The 17,942-nt window shown below is 47.1% G+C and overlaps 1 protein-coding gene across 1 annotated transcript in view; it reads right to left on the reverse strand.

The window, feature by feature from the left end:
• Positions 1 to 2,275: 2,275 nt before the first annotated feature.
• Positions 2,276 to 17,942, reverse strand: part of LOC147018903 (uncharacterized) — a 202,290-nt gene continuing 186,623 nt past the window's right edge. The window contains exon 2 of the mRNA XM_085899018.1: positions 2,276 to 2,878. The gene's annotated coding sequence lies outside the window, so the exon portion shown is untranslated. The remainder of the gene's footprint in view (positions 2,879 to 17,942) is intronic.

Below are 17,942 nucleotides of genomic sequence, written 5' to 3' on the forward strand. Positions count from 1 at the left end.
CGCCTTTGACCCCCTCCCTTTGACCTTTCACCTCTCTCCCCATTGGCCCGAGAAAAAGTGGGCGTGAAGGCTTTTTGATCCATAATTTTGCATATATCGATCGTCCTGGAGGCGGGGCCAAATCGCCCCTCGCTCACCGATTGGACGGCAAAAAGTGGGCGTGTGTCGTTTTTGATCCGTTTTTGAAGCACAAAATCCGTGATTTTGTACACGCTGTTCGACGCGCGCCCTGCACGAGTCCAACACCGGTACCCACAGCGGGGCAAGAACGGTGGCGATGCTACGGTTGCGAGGTGTGACGTGAAGGTCGTGGCGGTTGTGGTGAAGCAGCGTTGTGGTTGGTGGTTGATGTTGTGGTTGTGGTGGTAATCATGGCGGTTGGTCCAAAATAAAGATAGTAAAAGAAAAACGGTTATCCTGAAGAGTCGCAGCTCGCATAAATGACATGTATTCCCACTAGACAACGGGTTTGGGCCTAACTACACATGTACTTACCGAGATACCTCACCTAAGGGACCTGAATGGTGGTTTGCGAATTTGGTAACCACAACACTACCCCCTCCCCTTTTTACAGACTCGTCCCAAGTCGTCAAATTTTCGTGTGCCATCATGTGTAGTTTTCCCCTAGTACATTTTACCTACGGATCCCTGAGTGCGACATTCATGGTATTCGTGTCCCCAAAATAAATAACCTGAGGGCTGCGTAACTATCTAAACAAACTCACTCACACGGACGACTTAAATAAAATTGCCGGCGCTAGGACAGACATGCCGGGGGCGCACTCATATTTACAGTACATCTTAACCTTAACTTACAAATTTTACACTAAACCATGGCCCAGGATCACTGAACTCTGCAAAGAAAAGCAGTTAGCAGGGAGCCAGGCTGCCCACATGCAGTCTCTGGCTCAAAACAATGCAGGTGACAGGGAACGTGGCTGGCTGCTCACACGCAGTCCAAGGCCTTCCCTTTTGAACTGAACGCAGTGAACCACAACGGTGCATGGGCTGCACAAACGCAGTCTCCGTGCCAGCTCAAGCGGCACACGCAATGAGCACAACGAATGGATGCATGAATGGATGGACGCAAACACGGTGCACGGGCCGCCACTGCAGGCCCGTGTTGTAGCTGCCAACAGGGCAGTTCTCGCAGCTTGCAAACTGCTGCCTTGCGGATCCTGGCGCACATGGAAATGAACAGGGGGGGGCAAAGCAAAAATTGAACGGGGCGGTGAACATGGGCAGTGGGCATGGCATGGCAAAGGTGAGCAGGCAAACTCAGCCCGCAGAATAAGGCCGCTGCAGGCAAACACAGCCGGCAGATGAACTGGCCGGCACAGGCCTTGAAGTACCACAGCTGCAGATGATCCGGCCGGCACAGGCCTTGCAGCAACACAACAGCTGCCGATCAAGTGGGCCGGCACAGGCCTTGAAGTAACACAGCCAGCAGATGAAGCTGGCCAGCCTTTGCCGTTCAGTGGAGGTTGGTGGAGGGAGTGCGGTGGTGCTGGCCACTTGGAAGGCGGGCTCGGACCTACCTACCTGTCTCCCTCCCACCTATCGCCTTTGCCTGTCACTGTACATACCCACTCCCTTAATTTGTCCAAACCCCAATTTAGCCCCAACTTATTTATTTATTTATTTTCACTTTTATTTTTACTTCCCCACTATAAATCGTCCCCTAACCCCCTTTATCGTCTTTGTTCGGCTAACCTATCCTGTCACCTAGCCTACTCCCAACCCCTACGTTCCCTTCCCGGAGGGGAATAAGGGAGAGCTAGCGTCCTGTGTCGAGGCCCAACGAAGCCTCAGAATGGCCTCCCCAGAGTTCGGCGATCTATAACCAAAGTGGGTCCAGCGGCCCACAACGACAGCGAGGGGATGGATGGTGCGGAGGGGTACACTTCCTAATCTACCCTATCCATTTAACTGTTAAACTACCCCGGGGCTTTCAACAAGCGCCTCTCGCTTAAACTATTGGTTCTAACAACCCAGATTCCCGTCGCCTGTGTTGGTGTCCTCACAATTTTGGGCCTCGCCCCCCAATTTTCTCTCCGTGCCCTCACACGGTCTCATGGCTGGGACACGTGGCTCCCTTTGGCAGGCACGACCCTCTGCCGATTCTCCCGCTATGGCACCCCCGGGCACTACACTGCCTCCGAGCCTACCAGCTCCCTAACACCAGGGAGTGCCCCCTATGGCACCTCCCCTGAAACGCACACGTGGCAGGCTGGCTTCCCAGGCCCCTTTCCGAGGGTCACCCGTGCCCACAACACTGCCCACGCGGCTAATGGCGCCCCGGGCCCCCGCACCAAGCAGGCGCACCCGTGCCCACTACTCTATCCCGGCCCCCCATGGGCCCATGGCCTACCGCGGCCGACTAGCCTGGTGCCCGGGGTACCCTCTCAGCGATACTCACCTTTCGCAGCCACGCTCCCAAGCCCGTCAACAGGGCTCCTGCACCCCTCCAAATGGGTCTCGAGCCTACTTTCCCACCAACAACAAAACGACCTCCATTTTTCAATTTGACTAACCCAGCAAACTCACTTTACTCTGACCCCGGGGTCCCTTGGGCGGGAGTCACTCCTCCCCCCAATCACTCATCGCACCATGCATTCCCCATTCGCTCCATACACACAGACCCGCTGGCCTCACTCACTCAACATGTCTCCACATCATAACTCACCAACTCTTCAACACACACACCGCTGAACTCTGCCATCCTTCTAACTACATCCCCTAACTAACTCGTGCTCCCACGTCGTCCCTTAAACTAGTAGCACGTTCCTTTTAACCTACGTAGCTAAACTACGTCCCCTCTACACATCCAAAAGTCTGTCACTGTCTCCTAACTCAAAAATTCATTTTATTTCCCAACCTAAAGCTCACTAAATCCCTCTAACTAATCCATTCCACGGACTCCATGAGGACTTACCCCTGCCCCATGGAGTCGGTCTAACTAAGCTAACCCTTCCCCCTAACTAGTTTTCATCCTGTGCCCCTGGTCAAGGGGGTCTTCCACCCTTTGCCCAGGAATCCTGTGCACCCGAAAGTGAGGCTTGTTTTTCCTTTTTTTTTTTTTTTTTTATTCGCAGCACCTGCGCGGCAACTCAGAGCTCGCGCACTTTACACCTGCCCGTGACGTCATGCAGCTGCACGTGTTCCTCGTCCCTCCTTGGACGGTACCATCCGGCAGAGATACCCCTCCTGCCGGATTCCAACCACACGTGCAGCCATGACGTCACCGTGCGCAAAAAAAAAACACAAGCCCCACGTCTCGAGGGGTTCCCCACGCGAACACATGTGCTTTGCCCGTTGGAGCTTAACACACACGATCGCGTGGAGAACCCGTCCGGTCCAAATCCATTTACCTGCCTAAAATTTGTCCGTCCGCGGGATCGGCAAATCCACCGCGTGCGTTTCCGGACCGGGACTTCACTCTCGCAAGCGAGCACGTGGTGGTCTCGTGCGTTGCACAGCACGAACCGCGTGCTCACTGCTGGGCGAACCCGGCACGGTCCCCGAAACAACTACAGCCGCTACTCGGCTTTCTCTCCTCTGTCGCCGTCTCCGTCGCCATTCAACCCACGCACACCTGCGTGTTACGACGCACACAGTCCACTCCATCACATTCACACCGGGAGATGCGGCTGCGTGCTCCCGCATGCCAACCGACATCTCCCTCACATACCGCTCTCTCACACACACGGTCTCCCTTGCACACAGCGACCTTGCACACGGCCGTTCACTCACGCGTGCCTCACTACTCACACAAACCATACTACTCACACACGCGGGGGCACTCAACCGCTGTGCCTCATCCACACTGGCCGTTTCATCCACACACGCGGGGGCACTAACCCGCGGTGCCTCACTCACACTGGCCGTTTCACTCACACACACGGCCTCACTCACACACGGTGCCTCACCCACGCACGGCGTGCTGGGAAGCACGTACTCTGGCACCATCGCCACCACACCACTCACACACGGGGTCGCTTCCACACACGGGGACGCACTCACCCCTTGCACCACACACACAGGGACAACCACACTGGGGATTCGTGTCCCCACAAGGGTCTCCGGGGCCTCTATACCCCCCAAGCTCTCCGTGCACCCGTCCACAGCACTCCTCCCCTCAACCTCGCAAAGCACGACCGAACTCACCTGGTCGTGACTCGCCTCAAGGGGGCAGACTCCCTCCCCTCGTTCCTGGAGGAGGTCATCCAGGTGCTCGCACTGGGTCTCTACCCAGTCCGCCAGCTCACCCCCATTATCCTCCACTACCTCTGTGTGTGTGTGTGCGTCACTTACCCCGTCTTCCTCGTGTAGTCTTTCCTCTATTTTTTCTATCTCCCGTGTCTCTGCCAACTCTTCACCCTTTACCTCCCTTGTCTCAATTATTATTTCCTTTGTCACGGCCTTCATGCCCGCCTGCAGGCATCGGCCCATGTTCTGCGTCTCACCCCGGAACTTTTTCATTTCCTCCTTCATGTTTGTTTCCATTCCGTTCATTTGTTGTGTATTCGCATCCATCTTTTCGTTCATTTGTTGTGTATTCGCATCCATTCTTTCGATCATTTGTTTGTTCATGCCTTTCATTTCGTTTTTCATTTAATTTGTCATTGCCGCCAGCATGGCGCATAGCTGGGCCATGTCGGGTGCGCTTGAGTGAGCCGTTTCGGCAGGGGTTGGGGAAGGGTCTTGGTGGAGAGGGGGGGGGGGGAGGTGTCATACACCGCGGCCGCTGCCGCACCCACCTCGGGCCCTGGGTTCAGTTGGGCGAGTCCGTGTTCCTGCACAATCAACATTTCCTGCTCGGGGATTCCATCCTGGACCATGGACTCTACATTACTACACATATACATTTCTGCCCTTACCACTGCGCCAACACCAGGCTTGTATATATATATATATATATATATATATATATATATATATATATATATATATATATATATATATATATATATATATATATATATATATATATATATATATATACATATATATATATATATATATATATATATATATATATATATATATACATATATATATATATATATATATATATATATATACATATATATACATATATATACATATATATACATATATATACATATATATATCTTCTTCTTCCTCTTTCGGCTTGCTCCCGTTAGGGGTCGCCACAGCGGACCAACTGTCTCCATTTCGCTCTATCCTCCACATCTTCCATTGACACTCCAACCACCCGCATGTCCGCCCTCACCGCATCCATGAACCTCTTCTTTGGCCTTCCTCTTCTCCTCCTGCCTGGCGGCTCCATCTTCAACATCCTTCTCCCGATATACTCTGTTTCCCTCCTGTGCACATGTCCAAACCATCTCAATCTGGCCTCTCTCACTTTGTCTCCAAACCGTCCTACCAGCGCTGTCCCTCTAATATACTCATTTCTTATCCTATCCATCCTCGTCACTCCCAACGAGAATCGCAGCATCTTTAACTCTGCCACCTCCAGCTCTGCTTCCTGTCTTTTTGTTAGCGCCATCGCCTCCAAACCATACAACATAGCTGGTCTCACTACCGTCTTGTATACTTTCCCCTTCACTCTTGCAGCTACCCTTCTGTCACAAATCACTCCTGCAACTCTTCTCCACCCACTCCATCCTGCCTGCACTCTCTTTTTCACTTCTCTCCCACACTCTCCATTACTTTGGACAGTTGATCCCAAGTATTTAAACCAATCCACCTTCCCCACCTCAACTCCTTGCAACTGCACCATACCACCACCCTCCCTCTCATTTACGCACATGTACTCCGTCTTACTCCTACTGACTAACATTCCCCTTCTCTCCAGTGCGTACCTCCACCTCTCAAGGCTCGATTCAGCCTGCTCCCTACTCTCCCTACAGATCATGATGTCATCCGCGAACATCATGGTCCATGGAGACTCCAGTCTGATCTCGTCCGTCAACCTGTCCATCACCATTGCAAACAGGAAAGGGCTCAGAGTCGATCCTTGGTGCAATCCCACTTTAACCTTAAACCGGTCCGTCATTCCTACCGCACACCTCACCGCTGTCACACTGTCCTCATACATATCCTGCACGATCCTCACATACTTCTCCAACACTCCCGACTTCCTCATACAATACCACACCTCCTCTCTTGGCACCCTATCATAAGCTTTCTCTAAATCCACAAACACACAATGTAACTCTTTCTGGCCTTCCCTATACTTCTCCATCAACATTCTCAAAGCAAACATCGCATCAGTGGTGCTCTTTCCTGGCATAAACCCATATTGCTGCTCACAGATCATCACCTCTCCTCTCAACCGAGCTTCCACTACTCTTTCCCACAACTTCATGGTGTGGCTTAACAACTTTATCCCTCTGTAATTTCCACAGCTCTGCACATCACCCTTATTCTTGAAAATCGGGACCAGTACACTTAATCTCCACTCCTCCGGCATCCTCTCACTTTCCAAGACTTTATTAAACAATCTGGTTAACAACCCCACTGCCATCTCTCCTAAGCACTTCCATGCCTCCACTGGTATACCATCTGGGCCAACCGCCTTTCCACTTTTCATCTTCTTCATAGCAGTCCTCACTTCATCCTTACTGATCCACCCCACTTCCAGATTCACTATCTCCACCTCTTCCAACCTTCTCTCTCTCTCATTTTCTTCATTCATCAGCTCCTCAAAGTACTCCATCCACCTTCTCAACACACTCTCCTCGCTCGTCAGCACATTCCCACTTGCGTCCTTTATCACCCTAACCTGCAGCACATCCTTCCCAGCTCGGTCCCTCTGTCTTGCCAATCGGTATAAATCCTTTTCCCCTTCTTTTGTATCCAGCTTCTCATACAGCTCGTCATATGCCTTTTCCTTGGCCTTAGCCACCTCTCTTTTTGCTTTTCGACGCCACTCCTTATACTCCTGCCGACTTTCTTCATCTCTCTGACTATCCCACTTCTTTTTCGCCAACCCCTTCTTCCTTATACTTTTCTGTACTTCCTCATTCCACCACCAAGTCTCCTTATCTTCCTTCCTCTGTCCAGATGTCACACCAAGTACCTTCCGAGCAATCTCCCTCACAACTTCTGCTGTCGTTGCCCAATCATCCCACCCATCTTTACCACCATCCAACGCTTGTCTCACCTCCTCCCTAAATTTCACGCAACAGTCTTCCTCCTTCAGCTTCCACCATCTGGTCCTTGGTTCAGCCCTCACTCTCTTCCTCAACCTCACCTCTAAAGTCATCCGACAGACCACCAATCGATGCTGTCGAGCTACACTCTCCCCTGCCACAACCTTACAGTCACTAATCTCTTTCAGGTTGCATCTCCTACTTAAGATGTAATCCACCTGTGTGAACTTTCCTCCACTCTTGTATGTCACCCTGTGTTCCTCCTTCTTCTTGAAATACGTGTTTACCACTGCCATTTCCATTCTTTTTGCAAACTCTACCACCATTTGCCCTTCCACATTTCTCTTGTTGAGACCGTACCTCCCCATCACCTCCTCATCCTCTTTATTCCCTTCCCCAACATGCCCATTGAAATCTGCTCCAATCACCACTCTTTCATCCTTGGATACACTCTCCACCACTTCATCTAACTCACTCCAGAAATCTTCTTTATACTCCATCTCACACCCCATATGTGGGGCATATGCACTGATGTACATATGTGCATATGCACTGATATATATACATATATATATATACATATATATACATATATATATATATATATATGTATATATATATATATATATATATATATATATATATATATATATGTATATATATATATGTATATATATATGTATATATATATATATATATGTATATATATATGTATATATATATATATATATATGTATATATATATGTATATATATATATATATATATATATATATATATATATATATATATATATATATATATATATATATATATATATATGTATGTATATATATATATATATATATATATATATATATATATATATATATATATATATATATATATATATATATATATATATATATATATATATATATTTATATATATATATATATATATATATATATATATATATATGTATATCTATATCTATATATATGTATATATATATATATATATGTATATGTATATATATATATATATATATATATATATATATATATATATATATATATTTACATGTATATATGTATATATATATATATATATATATATATATATATATATATATATATATATATATATATATATATATATATATATATATATGAAATGAAAGCGAGAGAAAAACCTTCGGAGTGTAGGCTTTATTCCACTTGATTGAAGCCGCTTCTACGGCACATCAGGGGATACAGGTGCAGCTCGGAGTACATATGTAGCAATGTATACATGTGCAGTAGATCACCGCAAAATAAATCAGCATAAGCACGGAGTCCGGTATACTCTCAATTCTCACCATCCAACGAGCACCAAGTGGACCGCCGCCGTAAATGACAATGGCCCAGGGACAATCCCCCCGACCGCGCGGAATCTTGGCTTTATCCATCCCGTGTGCGAGCCGCGCGACGTGTGATCACGCGTCACGACCTTCAATTCACCACATTCTCCCCATCTTTAAAATGTAACTAGAGGCCCAACTAACGCACCATGATTACTTCAGTGCTATAGGAGTATACATTTCAAGCAGCGCGAACTATTTAAACTACAGAAGCATACATGCCAAGCAGTGAGGATTATTTTGAGTTGTAGGAGCATGGTAATGAGCATCGATATATGATATAATGAGCATATAGGAGCATGAACATCGAGGATGCCGATAATCCCCTTTACAGATCGAGTCGTCAAGGGGGTTTTATCCGTCGACCTCTCCGGGAGTAAATGGCGGTTTCACTTGAGGGAGGCTTCCGATCCTCTTGGTGAGCCTCGACTCGTGCCGGGGATGACTCCTCGATCGCTCTCGGGTGGAACGCGGAAGCTCCGTCGCCACCATTCCCGGGTGGAGTTCCTGGGGGGGGGGGAACACCTGGGGAGGGAATGTCAGAGGGAGGAGTGCCAGATGGTGGTGTACCTGCGGGAGGAGTACCTGAGGGAGCCAAATGGCGAACCGACACAGTGGTCTCCCTGCCATCAGGAAGTCTGACATGAGCATACTCTGGATTAGCATCGATGAGTTCGACCTCCTCCACCATGGGTTCATACTTGCTTTGTCGTACCGGGCGTTTCATGAACACTGTTCTGGGATAGGTTAGCCAGTTGGGCACCGTTTGGCCGTCAACATAACGTCGCTGGTGAGTAAACATTCGTTCGTGAGGAGTTGCATTGGTGGACGTACAGAGCAAAGAGCGTATGGAATTCAGAGCGTCGAGAAGGGTAACCTCCCACTGCTCGGGCCCCAGTCCTCTCGATTTCAGCGCCAGAGTTACGGCTTTCCAAATGATTCCATGATATCGTTCCACCTGCCCATTACCCTGTGGGTTGTAACCCGTCGTTCGACTAGTTGCTATGCCGTGCTCTAATAGGAACTGTTTTAGCCCGGCCGACATGAAACACGGCCCTCTGTCTGAATGTATGTACGAAGGTTTCCCAAACATAGCGAAGAGGTCAGACAGACATTTCACGACAGTGATATCCGAGTCAGGTCATATCCGAGCACGGAAATGCGAAAGGGAACCTTGAGTAATCATCAACAACAGTGAATATGTATCTGTTGTCTGTCTCGGTCGGCAGGGGCCCTTTGAAGTCGATATTTAGTCTCTCGAAGGGAGAAGTGGCCTTGATCAACCTGCCAGATGCCGCGCCATAGAATCTGGGTTTTAGTTCAGCACAAACAGGGCATGAAGCATTCATTTAATATCTTCGATATAATAGGGAAGGTTTTGTCTGCGCACGAAATGTGCCATTCTGGTTACCCCCGGGTGGCACAGAGACACACGGAGGTCTTGCAAAGCCCGACTGATTGTCGCCGAACAGTAGACCCGAGAGAAGGTATGTGCAGCAGGGTTTTCCCTCCCGGGCCGGTAAACAATGTCGTATCTATAGCAAGCTAGGTCTATCCGCCATCTCATTATTTTTTCATTCTTAATTTTCCCGTTATTTTTCCCATCAAACATGAATGCAACGGATCGCTGGTCCGTGACGAGTGTGAAGTGGTTTCCCAGTAAATAGTGTCTCCATTTATGCAGGGCTTCGACAATAGCGTACGCTTCCTTCTCTATTGCTGAGTGTCTCTGCTCGTTTCCAGAGAGAGTTCTCGAGAAGAACGCGACGGGTCGTCCGGACTGATTGAGCGTCGCGGCGATCGCGTGATCAGAAGCGTCCGTTTCCACCACGAACGGCACCGTGCTATCGATCGATTATACCACGGAATTACTGATATCATCTTTGAGGCTGTGGAAAGCTTTTACAACAGCGGCATCTGGTGGGAAGTTTTTGCAATGCACTAGGGGATGTATTTTCTCGGAGTATTGGGGGATCCACCTAGCGTAGTAAGCGAACATTCCGATCACACGGCGCATTGTCTGCAGGTCCTGAGGTGGGGGTAGCTCACGAAGTGGGCGCAATCGTTCAGGATCGGGCTTAATCGTGCCGTCGGCTATTGTGTAGCCGAGAAGGTCAATTGACCTTGTCGAGAATACGCATTTCTCGTAGTTGAGGGTCAGATTATATTTTCTGGCAATGCTCAAGAATCTGTCCAGATTCATATCATGTTCCCCCCGATCCTTACCGCAAACCGTGACATTGTCCACGTAAACAAAAGTGTCTTTGAGGTTTTCATCCGAGATGATGTCGTCCATAACTCGTTGGAAGCAAGCTACTCCATAAGTGACACCGAACGGAATCCTCCTGAATTGGTAGAGGCGTCTACCTGCGTGGAACGCGGTGTAAGGTTTGTCTTCCTCTCGGATGGGAATTTGATGATAGGCGCTTCGCAAATCGATGGTGCTGAATATTTTATAATTGGCCATGCGTTCGACCATCTTGTCTATGCGCGGCAAAGGGTAGGCATCGAGTTGGGTGAAGCGATTGACCGTTTGAGAGTAATCGACAACCATTCGTTTCTTATGGTTCCGGTTGGTGGTCACCAACACCTGCGCGCCATGGCGAATCGCTCGGTTCTATAATACCTTCTTCCAGTAATCGCTTGGTCTCAGAAGTGATGAAGTTCATATCGGCAGTGGTATATCGTCGCGATTTGATCACTATCGGTTTACAGTCCGGCGACAAGTTAGCAAACAGCAGGGGGGACGATACCTCTGCGGTGGTCAGAGCAATTAGAATTAGACGAGGTTTGCTTCCTCCAAAGGGTATTTCGACGCTCGTCTGCTGCTTAAGGACATTATGACCCAGAATTACGTCTGCGCATAAATCACGAAGCACCAGTACCCTTACATCCCGATGCGTGTACCCTTTTACGTCCAATTCAACATTGCAGTACCCTCGTACGCGGGACTGTAGTGATGTGGCGGCCATGCATACCGTATTGTCTGTCGGGTGGATCTTCCATTTCCTGCCCTTCGCTAGTGAGCTGTTGACGAAACTTTCAGAGCTACCGGTATCAATCAGAGCCTCAGCCATATGCCCGTTAATTCGCACATTGATGATAACCTTGGATAGATTCCCCGGTGAGGCTGCAGTTAGTTTCTTTTGTGAGTAGAGGGCCGCAGAAGTGGGTTTATTTCTCCTTAGAGTAGATTTGCATACCCTGGCATAATGCCCTTTCTTGTCACAATTCATGCATGTGGCATCCCTGGTGGGGCATTTGTTGCGGGGTGTCTTTTATACCCACAAAAGAAGCATTTACCAACCAAAGTAGTTGCTGAGGAGTTTGACGAGGTCTGGGTATCCGATTCCTTGGGTTTTTCTCCATCCTCAGTGTCAGGGGTGCCCTGAGGGGTTCCTTGAGTTTCCACCGTTGCGGCGTTCATTAGCAGCATCGGTGTCCCATATGACTCAGATTGCTGCTGTGCCGTATCCATTGCTCGAGCCTGGTCGGCTACCCTTTCAAGAGTGGGTTGCGCTTTCTCCAGTAAGCGTTGCCGTATGGGGGCTGACCTGAGCCCTTGGATGAACGCTTCTCTGGTCGCTTCATCTCGGTGTTCCTCGGCGGTTACGGCCCGGAAACTACAATCTTTTCCAACTGCCTCAGAGCTTGCAGGAACTGATCGATTGTCTCCCCGGCTGCTTGCTTGCGTGTGTTCAGAAGATGTCGTATGTACACCTCGTTCTTGCTCTTCACGTAGAGCGCCTGCAGCATGTCGATCACTGCATCGTAGGTGTCACACTCCGAGAAGAGCCTGAATACACTTGGCGAGACATGATTCACAAGGGCGGCCAATTTGTCGGCTCCCTCTTCGATGATGGTCAGATAGTGTGAGAAGGAACGGAACCAATGCGACCATTTCATTTCTGAGTCAGTCGCGTTTGGGTCTGCGTCGAACCTCTCCGGTTTGTAGATCTTGTCCATCGTTGGTTGAGAGAGCTGAGGGAATCAAGTGGAATAAATTGAAATGAAAGCGAGAGAAAAACCTTCGGAGTGTAGGCTTTATTCCACTTGATTGAAGCCGCTTCTACGGGCACATCAGGGGATACAGGTGCAGCTAGGAGTACATATGTAGCAATGTATACACGTGCAGTAGATCACCGCAAAATAAATCAGCATAAGCACGGAGTCCAGTATACTCTCAATTATCACCATCCAACGAGCACCAAGTGGACCGCCGCCGTAAATGACAATGCCCCAGGGACAATCCCCCCGACCGCGCGGAATCTTGGCTTTATCCATCCCGTGTGCGAGCCGCGCGACATGTGATCACGCGTCACGACCTTCAATTCACCATGTATATCTATATATATGTATATATGTATATATATATATATATATATATATATATATATATATATATGTATATCTATATATATGTATATATGTAAATATATATATATATATATATATATATATATATATATATATCTATATATATGTATATATGTAAATATATATATATATATATATATATATATATATATATATATATATATATATATATATATATATATATATATATATTGTTGCGGTCTTCGCGCCCGCCGGCGTGCTGACGGCCACGTAACTCGAATCGCGGCACGTCGCCCACCGGACGGACAATCCAGTCGTGACCCTCTCGGACTAACGCCGGGAACCAGTCACGGGTGGACCTTTCGGTCTCACCGCGATCGAGCCAATCAGCCCCCGCGTGGGATAGGGTTGCTCGCCGAATTCGACCTACCTAAGTACCCACGCGGAGGGTAGACCGGGCGATCGCACCTCGCCGCAGGTCGACTTCGGACACGGGCCACTTAAGCGACCCGTTCCGTACTTATCAGAATAACCGAGCGGTGTTATCGTCGACCTCGACGGTTCGATTAATTATCGGGCGTATTCAGCCCACTACCAACCCTTTACGTGAAGCAAGATGAGGATTCAATGGAGGAAAAAGATGAAGCGAAGCGGGAGAACAGTTCAACAATAAAGCACATTTATTCGCGGCACACGGGAAGCACACAAATACAATTCCACCAAATGCACACAAAAAAAAGAAAACACAATTCCATTTACACAAAAAGCAAATATAAAAGTGAAAACACAGTGCAGAGCTAATACCGACTACCGAGCACACGGCAACACTTATACAATTCTACTTCACAGACGGCGCCGACAACACATACCCAAAACCAAGGAAAGAATACCCTCAAGAATGAGGCGGGCCTGAGGCCGAGACCGGGTCGCGCCTACCCGTCTGGTGATGAGACGCGGAGCGGCGATGGCGCCTCACTCCGCGGGCCTCGCGGACAGTGCCTGGCAGGGGGTGGGAAAGGGGCCCCCTTGGTCGCACTATCTCAGCGCGGGGGGAAACAGGAGGGGGTTGCTGATGCTCGGGGTATAGAGGATCTTTATTATCCCTGGTGTGCGTCTCCACCTCGGCCAGGTCGCGCTGCCGGCCTTCCTCGGGCGTGCAGCTCCTGGCACCGTCGCGAGCACCCCCTCGTCTGCCTTCGCCGCTGCCGCCTCTCCGCCTCTGGACTCTCCACCCTGGACTCTTCTTTGGGCTCTCCTCGTTCGACTCTCTTCAGCTTCTCCAGCTACTACAGGCTTCGGGCTCCAGACTTCCACACTGCTCTGACTGACGAACACGGTCCTTTTATCCCCCCCGTAGCTTCGCCTTTGACCCCCTCCCTTTGACCTTTCACCTCGCTCCCCATTGGCCCGAGAAAAAGTGGGCGTGAAGGCTTTTTGATCCACAAATTTGCATATATCGATCGTTCTGAAGGCGGGGCCAAATCGCCCCTCGCTCACCGATTGGACGGCAAAAAGTGGGCGTGTGTCGTTTTTGATCCGTTTTTGAAGCACAAAATCCGTGATTTTGTACACGCTGTTCAACGTGCGCCCTGCACGAGTCCAACACCGGTACCCACAGCGGGGCAAGAACGGTGGCGATGCTACGGTTGCGAGGTGTGACGTGAAGGTCGTGGCGGTTGTGGTGAAGCGGCGTTGTGGTTGGTGGTTGATGTTGTGGTTGTGGTGGTAATCATGGCGGTTGGTCCAAAATAAAGATAGTAAAAGAAAAACGGCTATCCTGAAGAGTCGCAGCTCGCATAAATGACATGTATTCCCACTAGACAACGGGTTTGGGCCTAACTACACATATACTTGCCGAGATACCTCACCTAAGGGACCTGAATGGTGGTTTGCGAATTTGGTAACCACAACAATATATATATATATATACATATATATATATATATATATATATATATATATATATATATATATATATATGTATGTATGTATGTAGATATATATACCTGGCGTCGTGGCATGCGCCTGTAATCCGGCTACTCCGAAGCTTGGGTTGGAGGATCGCTTGAGTACGGGAGCTCTGCACTGGGCCGCATTATATGTATGTAGATATATATATATATATATACCTGGCGTAGTGGCATGCGCTTGTAATCTGGCTACTCCGAAGCTTGGGTTGGAGGATCGCTTGAGTACGGGAGCTCTGCACTGGGCCGCATTATGAGAGGTTGTAGGGCAGCCCGGAATCATTGCGAAACCCAATCCTTATCCCTGTGTCGTAAGAGGCGACCAGGGTTGCGTCAGGAAGGGCATCCGGCGTAAAACCTGTGCCAAATCAGTATGCGGATCATAACGGATGATCCGCTGTGGCGACCCCTAACGGGAGCAGCCGAAAGAGGAACACCAACATATATATATATATATATATATATATATATATATATATATATATATATATATATATATATATATATATATATATATATATATATATATATATATATATATATATATATATATATATATATATATGAAGAGTGTCCATAAAGTACAGAATGTGCATTTTCCAAAAGGTAATATAGTAATGGACTAATTTTCGTTCAACAATTTCAACACATTAATACTTTGTTTCCAATTTGTTAATATGGTCATCGTCAGGTAAAAATGCTGCAGTTAGAACTATAGTATATGAGAGTTGTACTCTCATGTACTACAGTTGGTAACAGTTCCTACTGCAGTGGTCTGCAGAGTTACTGCAGGAAAGGAATGCTATTTCTGTCTGGTGTTGGAGACTTTTCTGAGGAACTTTCTCCAATCTATGTAAACTATCTTGAGGGTGAAAACTGTCAAACTTTATCATACAATCAACCATATCCTCTTCAATCATATCTCACAAGCACATGCGATGGCAGACCTGAAAGCATGATGGTAAACAAAAATGATACCAAGAAATATTTCTTACAAACGTACACAGACATTTTACACTAATCCCTTTTCAAACCCCTGCTGCAGTCTGATATCCAGGGAGCCGGAGCCATGACCGCAAATAATGTGGGAAAATGTATCCACAAAGGTGCAGTGGAGCATTCCTGAACAGGCGGACTTTAATTAGCCAAAGCTTGATGAGACCTTATATGTAACAGGCCTTGAAATGAACGATCCAATTTCATCATAGCCTACAATCTGAGATAAACACGAAAGATTACAGGGAACGCGCTCATATAAGCACTGCAAATGTTTAATAAGCCAAAGTCAAAGGTTCCAAACTCATGAAGATCCGGACATTCGAGATCCGACATAAGTGTAATAATAGGTTACGCTCAGTTAAAAGAGCCCGTAATGGTATGCGGTGTACAAACAAAGCAGGACTTCCCAACTTTAATTTGTATTTTGTTTTCCAACACTACATAAAGATTTCCTTCCTCTCGAGTGTCCAGAGGAAGATGAAGTCATCTCTGGTACAATTCCACTCCCTTACCCTGGGGACCTTGATGTAAGAGCAAAGTTCAGTCGAGATTCTTTGGATCCACGTCCGTGACAAATCATTCTCTGTCTCCTTCCTTCGGAGGTCTTTGGACCATATGTAACTCGTGGCTACATATCATCTTCGAAATTCTTTAAAACAAATTTATGCCTGCAAAGCGTTGCCTGCACCCCACCCCCCTTTTCCTTCCCGCTGACCCATCACTCCCTCCTCCTTCCTTCCCTCCCACCGTCCTTATTCATCCTATTTCTGAAGGACTGTCTGCACAGCCAGAGAAAAATGTTAAAGCAAACCATTCAAGGAATTCAGACTTTGTGAAGTTCAGAGACACTTTGACTTCCTTCATAAGAGTGAAAAGTTACACCGTCGTATATTCAGAATGACATTTGATTTTATTTAAAAACAAAAAATTCAAGTTAAATTTTATACATTTCTTTTTTTGTTTAGATTGTTTGTACCTTATTGTGTACCATAATCACCAAAAATAAACACAAACTTATGAATCTGAATATTTGTAGGTGCTGTGTTACAGTTCAAAGTGCCTTACATGATGACATCATGGTGAATGTTCAATCAAACTCTTCCCTCCGTTTTAGAGGTTAAATCGTTTCATGCAGGTGGTGCGTCATCATCTCATGTGATTCCGCATCCCTACCACAGAAATCTCCTCCCTTTTAATCCTATCTTGCCCAACTCTCTTACTTGCAGGTCATTGTTTCCTCCTCTTCTCTCTTCTCTCTCTCTCCCCTATTTTCCTGTTCTTTACCTTCCTTGTTGTGTCTACCTTTTTACCCTCCTACACCCCGCTCTTCCACGACCAATAAATCTCGTAGTAAAAAAAAAAAAAAGTGAACTAGATTGAGCAAATCTCAACACTCAAGATCATGCACCCTGGACCACCACACACAAAGGCTTGTACCATCATGACTTGGGATTGTAAAGCTGGCATCAGCAACCAGTCAAACAGCTGTTTTAGACCTGGCAGATTTTTTTTTTAAGCAAGAACAACAATTCATACAAAACCCAAGTATCCATGGCGAAATGCCAGTCTTAAAGGCCCGGGAAGCATTGTGACGTATATGCTAGTCAAAATAAAAATGCTTCAACTGAGAAAATAGAGATAACGCGTCATTATGATGCAAGTAGAGACATAATAAAGAAAAGAAAATCTGAAACAAGCCAAGGTAAGCAAAATCATTTACCAATCATTGTATGTATCGACCCTTTTTGATGGTGATGGTGAGCGGATTTTTAGAAGCAGCCAAAAGTTAAAAGAGCGTGCACTGGTCGATGTTTGATCACTTATTGGTGGATTGAAGAAGCGGTCATTTCTATCATTGCCTGCTTCTGTTGCATTTCTGTCAATTATCTCTCACTGTGAATTTTGTAATGCAAAAATGTAATTAATTTTCTCTGTAGGCAACCATTTTGCAACTCCTATCTGATCAACATGTTGTCAAATCTATTTCAACAAGAAAGAAAAAAACATTTTAAAAATGTCACAACATAGAGGGATGAAATCTCAAAAAAACAACCAAACAAGGTAGGTATAACACCACATTACGATGCCACAATAAGACATCACAATCCTCTTA

This window comes from Eptatretus burgeri, chromosome 10, assembly GCF_056783735.1.
Source record: "Eptatretus burgeri isolate ZD-2024b chromosome 10, Ebu_testis_v1, whole genome shotgun sequence".
Classification (NCBI taxonomy): Eukaryota; Metazoa; Chordata; class Myxini; order Myxiniformes; family Myxinidae; genus Eptatretus; species Eptatretus burgeri.